This window comes from Pristiophorus japonicus, chromosome 16, assembly GCF_044704955.1.
Source record: "Pristiophorus japonicus isolate sPriJap1 chromosome 16, sPriJap1.hap1, whole genome shotgun sequence".
NCBI lineage: Eukaryota > Metazoa > Chordata > Chondrichthyes > Pristiophoridae > Pristiophorus > Pristiophorus japonicus.
Genome location: NC_091992.1, coordinates 115,481,419 through 115,489,570, shown reverse-complemented (window position 1 = coordinate 115,489,570; position 8,152 = coordinate 115,481,419). Strand labels below are relative to the sequence as shown.

Here is an 8,152-nt window from a genome sequence, read left to right as displayed (position 1 = left end):
ATACATCTATGTTATTCACCTCAACTACTTGTAGCAAGTTCCACATTCTAACCACTCTCTGGGTAAAGAAGTTTCTCCTGAATTCTTTATTGGATCTATTGGTGCCGATCTTATATTTATGACTGCTAGTTTTGGTCTCCCCACAAGTGGAAACATCTTCTCTACGTCTGTGCTATTGAACCCCTTCATAATTTTAAAGACCTCTATTGGGACACTCAGCCTTCTCTTTTCTAGCCTTCTGTACCTTCTGTTCCTTTCTCCCTCATGTACTATCTTGTGAGCATATATGGAGCTCTACCTCCTCCCCCAACACACACTGAATGCAATTGCATCGATCAGTTCAGATGGAGTGAGGCTCCTTTAGGCAAATTACAGCCTCCTGTTTGTTTGTGTCTGTCGCTTAGGAACGCAACATCTGTTGCCTGGAAATAAATGAAAAATGCAAAATCTGTTCAGAGTCCAGCCAACACGCACTGACTGAGAGACTCAGCAAATATCACACGCATCAATAAAGCTCCCCCTCGGTAACTGGGCCAACTTCCGACAATCAGCTCCCCCTCGGTAACTGGGTCAACTTCCGGCAATCAGCTCCCCCTCGGTAACTGGGTCAACTTCCGGCAATCAGCTCCCCCTCGGTAACTGGGCCAACTTCTGGCAATCAGCTCACCCTTGGTAACCAAGGCAACCGCCAGCAAATATTAACGCATTCCCAAGCAGGCAGGGCCTCGATTTAACATGTCATTGGAAAGACAGTGCAGCACTCCCTTAGTCCTGCACTGGAACTGTTAGCCTGGATTTTATGCTCAAGTCTCTGGAGTGGGACTTGAACCCACAACCTTCTGACAGAATGTAAGTAAATCTTATATATAAATACATGCTCCAAAGATTGTAAATAGTTAAAGCTATATACTGTTAAAGAAGCTTAACAATATTTAGTTGCAATATTTTTCATGACAACAATTATTTTACTCGTAATTTGTGGCACTAAAAGACGCACAAACAGAATTTGTATGTAAAGAATGATACTTAGATGTACTGAAGAGGAAAAAATAAGCATATTTAAGTTGATGGATGACAGTTATACAAAGATTGGCTGGACCCATTATTTTAATGTTTCAGTCATTAAAAATAACATTTTCTATTCATGGTAAAAGTGCTGTTGGACTGGGATTTCATAGAATCATAGAACAGTACGGAAGGAGGCCATTTCGGCCCATGGTGTCTGTGCCGGCCAACAAGAGGCTATCCAGCCTAATCCCACTTTCCAGCTCCAGGTCCGTAACCCTGCAGGTTACGGCAGTTCAAGTGCACATCCAAGTACTTTTTAAATGTGGTGAGGGTTTCTACCTCTACCACCCCTTCAGGCAGTGAGTTCCAGACCCCTACAACCCTCTGCGTGAAGAAATTTCCCCTCAAATCCCCTCTAAATCTTCTACCAATTACTTTAAATGTATGCCCCCTGGTTGTTGATCCCTCTGCTAAGGGAAATGGGCCCTTTCTATCCACTGTATCTAGGCCCCTCATAATTTTATACACCTCAATGAGGTCTCCCCTCAGCCTCCTCTGTTCCAAGGAAAACAAACCCAGCCGATCTAATCTATCCTCATAGCTAAGATTCTCCACTCCCAGCATCCTCGTAAATCTCGTCCTGTACCCTCTCCAGTGCAATCACGTCCTTCCTGGTGACCAGAACTGCATGCAGTACTCCAGCTGCGGCCTAACCAATGTTTTATATAGTTCAAGTATAACCGCCATGCTCTTGTATTCTATGCCTCGGCTAATAAAGGCAAGCATTCCGTATGTCTTCTTAACCACCTTATCTACCTGGCCTGCTTCATCCAGCCTCATTCAATGAATAGATACTCAACCTTGCTCTGTTTCAGTGAACTGTCAAGGCACACAGAACATCATTAATCAGGTTTCAATTCATTGGATTACAGAAACCAGCCTATTTGAAAAGCACATGTATCAGCACATGTCAGTTCATGGTATCATGTTCACTGATCTCTACCGGTCCTAGTTCAGGCTCGCATCCATACTTCTTGGCCACTCCTCGACCTAACTGGTGCTGCTCTTCTCAGGGATGTAATTCTACTGCACCCATGAGCAGGACTTCCATCCTTTCAAAACCATTGAGTGATTTTCTATTCCCAGCGTGCAGTAGTGTTCCATCGCTTGGGTGCCATGAGCAGACCACATCTCACACCGAAACACAAGGGAGATATTCAAATCCTGGAAGAGAAAAGCTGCAAAACCGATATCTACCATCAGAGGAATAAGCGATGAGAAAAAAACTGGCTAAACTTAAAACTACTTTGAAATAGTGAAGGATTCATTGTTGGTGAATTGGTCACAAGGGAGCATAAACTCGAGAGTAATACTGGAAGAATGAAGGGGGAAGTTAGAAAAAATGTTTTCACGTGGTGGCTTATTAGAAAATGGAATGTTTTACGAGAAACATAGAAAATAGGTGCAGGAGTAGGCCATTTGGCCCTTCGAGCCTGCACTGCCATTCAATGAGTTCATGGCTGAACATGCAACTTCAGTACCCCATTCCTGCTTTCTCACCATACCCCTTGATCCCCCTAGGAGTAAGGACTACATCTAACTCCTTTTTGAATATATTTAGTGAATTGGCCTCAACAACTTTCTGTGGTAGAAGTATTAAGGCAGATAATATAATATCATTTTAAAAAGAATTGGTTATGTATCTGAAAATGCTATAAAAAGGGAAAAAGATGGAACTTAGATTAGACTAGATATCACCAATGAAGAACCAGTGCCAGCAACAGCAGCAATATAGGCACGATGGATTGGATTCTCTATTCCTGTGCTTTAATATTTATGATTCTGCTCAGTCCTGAAAGGAGACAATAGAGAAATGTGACCTTTTAGAGGTGTATATATATACCCCAAAGTACAATCCTTGAACATGGTGTCACCTCCAGAATCTGTGCCCATCTTTCCCGCAACACTACCTTTGAATCTCTCCAATCATGTTTCCACCCTTGCCACAGCACTGAAACGGCCCTAACAAAAGTCACAAATAACATCTTCTATGATTGTGATTATGGTACATTTTTCCGTCTTGTACTCCTCAAACTCTCGACAACCATTTACACGGTTGACCACAAAATTTCTCTCCTACACTTCCTCCCTGTTGCACAGCGTAGTCTGTTCCAGTTTGGATCCACACTTGGCTATCCAATCGTAGCCAGAGCATCTCCATCAATGGCCCCCTTCTCATCTACTTGCTGACCCTTGGCAACGAAGACATGGACCTCGATAGTAAATCCCCCATGATGGGTGGGAGAGGATCGGGGGGGGGGTTACAAATGAAAAAACGGGGAACGCAACCCCCAACCCGCCGAGTACGTGGCCATTGTTGCTTTTACGGCAATGGGTTCATGGCGTCCGAACTTTCCGCCATTGAGAGGCGAGGCACCCAATTAAAATATTTAATTGGGAGCCTGATTTAAATGTTACAGTTGCTGCATGGGTTACCTGGCAGTGAAAGGGAGGCGGGAGCTGTTGATTCCACAAGGTAAGTGCCTTTTACAGCAATCCTTGTGGGGCAGGAGAAGCAGGAGTACTTCCCCACGGTGCTTCAAGGAAGCCTTCGACCAGCCCTCTGCCCATTGCCGGCGATCCCAACCACCCTGAATCCCCAATTGCTGACCTTCCCTCCTCCCATGATGGCCTCTCTCGCCCACCCCCCCAAACCAAGCTCCAATCGCCGACCTCTCCATGCTGCGATCACGGCCTCCCCCACCCCAAGCTCCGAACACCAACCTTCCCCCAACTGATTCCCAGGATCCAACCCCAGCTCCACCTCTCCAACACTCATTCCGCCCCCTCCAAAAGAAAGAACACACATTTATATAGTGCCTTCCACAACCCCAGGACATTGCAAAGCACTTTACAACCAATGAAGTATTTTGAAATGAGGTCATTGTTGTAAAGTGGTTGTCTTGGATGAGTTGCAGTTTCCATTGGGAAGACCAAACCTATTGTCTTCGCCCCCACCACCAACTCCACACCTTTGCCCCAATTCCATCCCCTTTCCTGGCCATTGTCTCAGCTTGAATCAGACTGTTTGCAACCTTGGCGTCCTATTCAATCTTGAGCTGAGCTTCCAACCTTGTACCCGCTCTATCACAATGACTGCCTACTTGCAACTCTGTAACATTGCCTGGCTTTGCCTCTGCCGCAGCCTATCTCCTGCTAAAACACTCACCCATGCTTTTGTCACCTCCAGACTGGACTATTCCAATATTTTCCTGCCTGGCCTCCTATTCTCCACACTTTTTAAATTTAATCGCTCTGCTGCCTGTATGCTTTCCAGCACCAGGATCCGCTCACGCATCACTCCTGATCTTGCCGATCTATATTGGCTCCCAGTATCCCAACGCTTCCAATTTAAAATTCTCAACGTTGCATTTAAATCCCTTCATGGTCTTACCCCTACCTATCTCTGTAACTTCTTCCATCCCTAAAGCCCCTCCAGAACTCACTGTTCCTCCGCTTCTGGCCTCTTAAATATCCCTGCTCCCTTTGCCCCACCACTGGCAGTTACTTGAGTCCTACACTCTGAAATTCATTCCCTAAACTCCTCCTTCTCCATCTCCTTCTCTTCCTTTTAAGGTCTTCTTAAAACCCACCTCTTTGACCTAGCTTTTAGTCACCCTCCTAATATCACCTTCCCTAATTTGGCATCTCATTTTATCTGATGGGATGTTTTTCTATGTTAAAGATATTATATAACAACTTGTATTTATATAAATGCAAGTTGTTCTTGCAGTAAACAGTCAAAAGATAAATCTGGATAACTACAAACTCATCATCATTCATCATCATCATAGGCAATCCCTCGAAATTGAGGAAGACTTGCTTCCACTCCAATAGTGATTTCTCAGGTGACTGTACAGTCCAATACGGGAATTACAGTCTCTGTCACAGGTGGGACAGTTGTTGAAGGAAAGGTGGGTGGGACTGGTTTGCCGCACGCCCCTTCCACTGTTGGAGCTTGATTTCTGCATGCTCTCAGCAACAAGACTTGAGGTGCTCAGAGCCCTCCCAGATGCTCTTCCTCCACTTAGGGTGGTTTTTGGCCAGGGATTCCTAGGTGTCGGTGGGGATGTTGCACTTTATCAAGGAGGCTTTGAGGGTGTCCTTGAAATGTTTCCTCTGCCCACCTGGAGCTCGCATGCCAGCTGGTCGAATGTGGTCAGTGCTTTGATGCTGGGGATGTTGGCCTGATCGAGGACAGTGACATTGGTGCGTCTATCCTCCTAGGGGATTTGCAGGATCTTGCGGAGACATCGTTGGTGGTATTTCTCCAGCGATTTGAGGTGTCTACTGTATATAGTTCACATCTCTGAACCATACAGGAGGGCGGGTATCACCTACGGCCCAAGCACCCAAGGCTCCACCCCACTGCTGGTCAAGAATGGGGAGACACTCATCAAGGACACTGAGGCAGTCAGGGCCCGCTGGAAGGAGCACTTCAAAGATCTCCTTAATCGAGACTCTGTATTTGACATGAGTGTCCTCAACTCTATCCCGCAGCATGCTACCCGCCACCATCTCAGCAAAACCCCAGCCCTGCATGAGGTAGAAAAGGCCATCTGTCAGCTCAAGAACTACAAACTAAAGCCTTATTGGAGGCATAAGTTCAAATTAGTAAAAGCCAAATTTAGGACAGATTTCGGTAAATTCTTCATACAAAGAGTGATCACTCCCTTTCCCATCCCTTAAGGTAAAGGAGCTTACAATTTGTGAGCAAAATATAGTCTTTTAGTGGAAGGGTTAGCCATTTTCTTCCTCATTTAGCCATCAGGCCAATACTACTCAGAGGCAAACATTCTGAACTCAGCAAATACACAAGTTATAGACAGTGCTTAAAGCAACACATCTGACTGGGATAAATGTCATTTATTCACATATCACTAAAAATGTTGTGGCAGGCTGGTATGTGCAATGTGTATTAATCCACCATTCTTTCTTTCCTTTCTATCTTGTGTACCTATACTAGTGCTGTGCTGCATTGTATATGAACAGGAGGGACAGTAAAGATGTAAAAGACAAGATCCAAGTAGTATTGTTTCACCCTGGTAAAAACTCTGTGATTTGTTAGCCTGGTAAAACATGAGTAAAATTTACTGATATCGGCACATTCATCGATGCAAATATTTTACCATGCATTCCACAAAGTAAAATTTTCTGACTTTTATTACATTCTTAATTTCAGCTACAATAATAATAGCTACTTGGGTTTTTTTTTACTTTTCAATATATTTTGTGAATTAATCTATGGCTTTGCTGCTTAAATATAACACATTACAACTTGAATAGTTTCAACCATATTACTGACAATTCATGCTATTAACTGTAGAATAATATGCTTCTCCGCCATGGTCCAGCTGAGTGCTGCTGCCCTCACTTGGTGCCACTCTTATCTATACAATTGTAGCCAGAGAATCTACTGCAATGGCTTCTCTTCCCGTCCCCACACCATTACATTTGGAATCCCTCAAGGATCTATCCTTGGCCCCCCTCATATTCCTCATCTACATGCTGGCCCTTGCTGACATAGCATCAGGTTCCATGTGCATGTTTATAACACCTAGCTCTACCGAGCTGAAATGTTAACAAACTTGCAGAAGGGGTGTGTAATTGCCAAATGAACTTCAATACAGATAAGTGTGAGGAGGAATAAGGAGGCCACCTACTTCTTGGAAAATAAGAGTCGGCGAGATTCATAAATCACAGATTAACAAAGCCAGAAAAAATGCAAACAAAGCACTGTGTTTCATTTCTAGAGGGATAGGATTCAAAAGCAGAGACCTTATGTTAAACTTGTAGAGAACCTTGGTTCGACCACACTTAAGAGTACTGTGCATGGTTCTTGGTCTCCATATCACAAAGGGATATAGAGGCACGGGAGAAAGTGCCAAAAAGATTTACAAGGATGATACCAGAGCAGAGGTTTATAACTACCAGGATAGACTGAATAGGCTGGGATTCTTTTCTCCAGAAAAGAGAGGCTAAAGGGTGACCTGATAGAGGTCTTTAAAATTATTAAGGATTTCAATAGGGTCAATGTAGGTGTTTCTGCTTGTGGGGAGTCCAAAACTAAGAGCTATAAATTTAAGACAGTCACCAATAAATCCAGTAAGGAATTCAGGAGAAACTTCTTTGCTCAGAGAGTGGTTAGAGAGTGGAACTTGCCACCACATGGAATAGCTGAGGCAAATGGCATAGATGCATTTAAGGATAAGCTAGATAAGTACATGAGAGGGAAACGAATACGTTGATAGGGTGAGATGAAGCTAGGTGAAAGGAGGAGACTCATGAGGAGCATAAACACCAGCATAGACCTGTTGGACCAAATGGCCAGTTTTTATGCTATGTAAAATTATATAATATCTCCCTCTCAAACTACGCTCCATGGTCAGTAAAGAATTGTTGTCAGTCTGCTTGTCTGACATCCAGTCCTGCATGAGCTACAATTTTCTCCAACCAATTAAACATTGGGAAGCCATTGACTTCAGCCCCACCCCCATCCCCACAAACTCGGTTCCCTTGCCACAATTCCATCCCCCTCCCCAGCCACTGTTTCAGGCTGAATCAGGTGGCGCAACTCTGGCATACTATTTGATGCTCAGTTGAGCATCCAACCCCATATCCCTTCCATCACAAAGCCATCTACTTCCACCTCTATAAAACTGCCTGCCTCTGCCCCTGCTTCAGCCGCTACTGAAAACCTCATCCATGCTTTAGTCACCTCCAGACTCAACTATTCTAACGCTCTCCTGCTCAGCCTCCCATCCTTCACTCTCCATAAAGTTGAGTCATCCAAAGCTCTGCAGCCCTTATCTGAACCCGCACCAAGTCCTGTTCACCCATCACTCTTGTGCTTGCTAATCTATACCGGCGCTTGGTGCACCAATGCCTCAGACTTGAAGTTCTCATCCTTGTGTTCAAATCACTTCATGGCCTCATCCCTCCCTATCTCTGTGACTTCCTTCAGCCCTCTGAGAACTCTGGCTTCTTACCCAGCCATCATTCCCCTTACCCAGCCATCATTCCCTTCACCCCACTATTGGCGGCTGTGCCTTCAGCTATCCACGACCTCAGCTCTGGAATTCTC

At 44.6% G+C, this 8,152-nt stretch overlaps 1 long non-coding RNA gene across 1 annotated transcript in view; it reads left to right on the top strand.

The window, feature by feature from the left end:
• The first annotated feature begins 627 nt into the window (after window positions 1–627).
• LOC139226759 (uncharacterized) overlaps window positions 628–8,152 on the top strand; it is a 33,237-nt gene continuing 25,712 nt past the window's right edge. Inside the window, exon 1 of the long non-coding RNA XR_011587308.1 lies at window positions 628–849. This is a non-coding gene — a long non-coding RNA (uncharacterized lncRNA). The remainder of the gene's footprint in view (window positions 850–8,152) is intronic.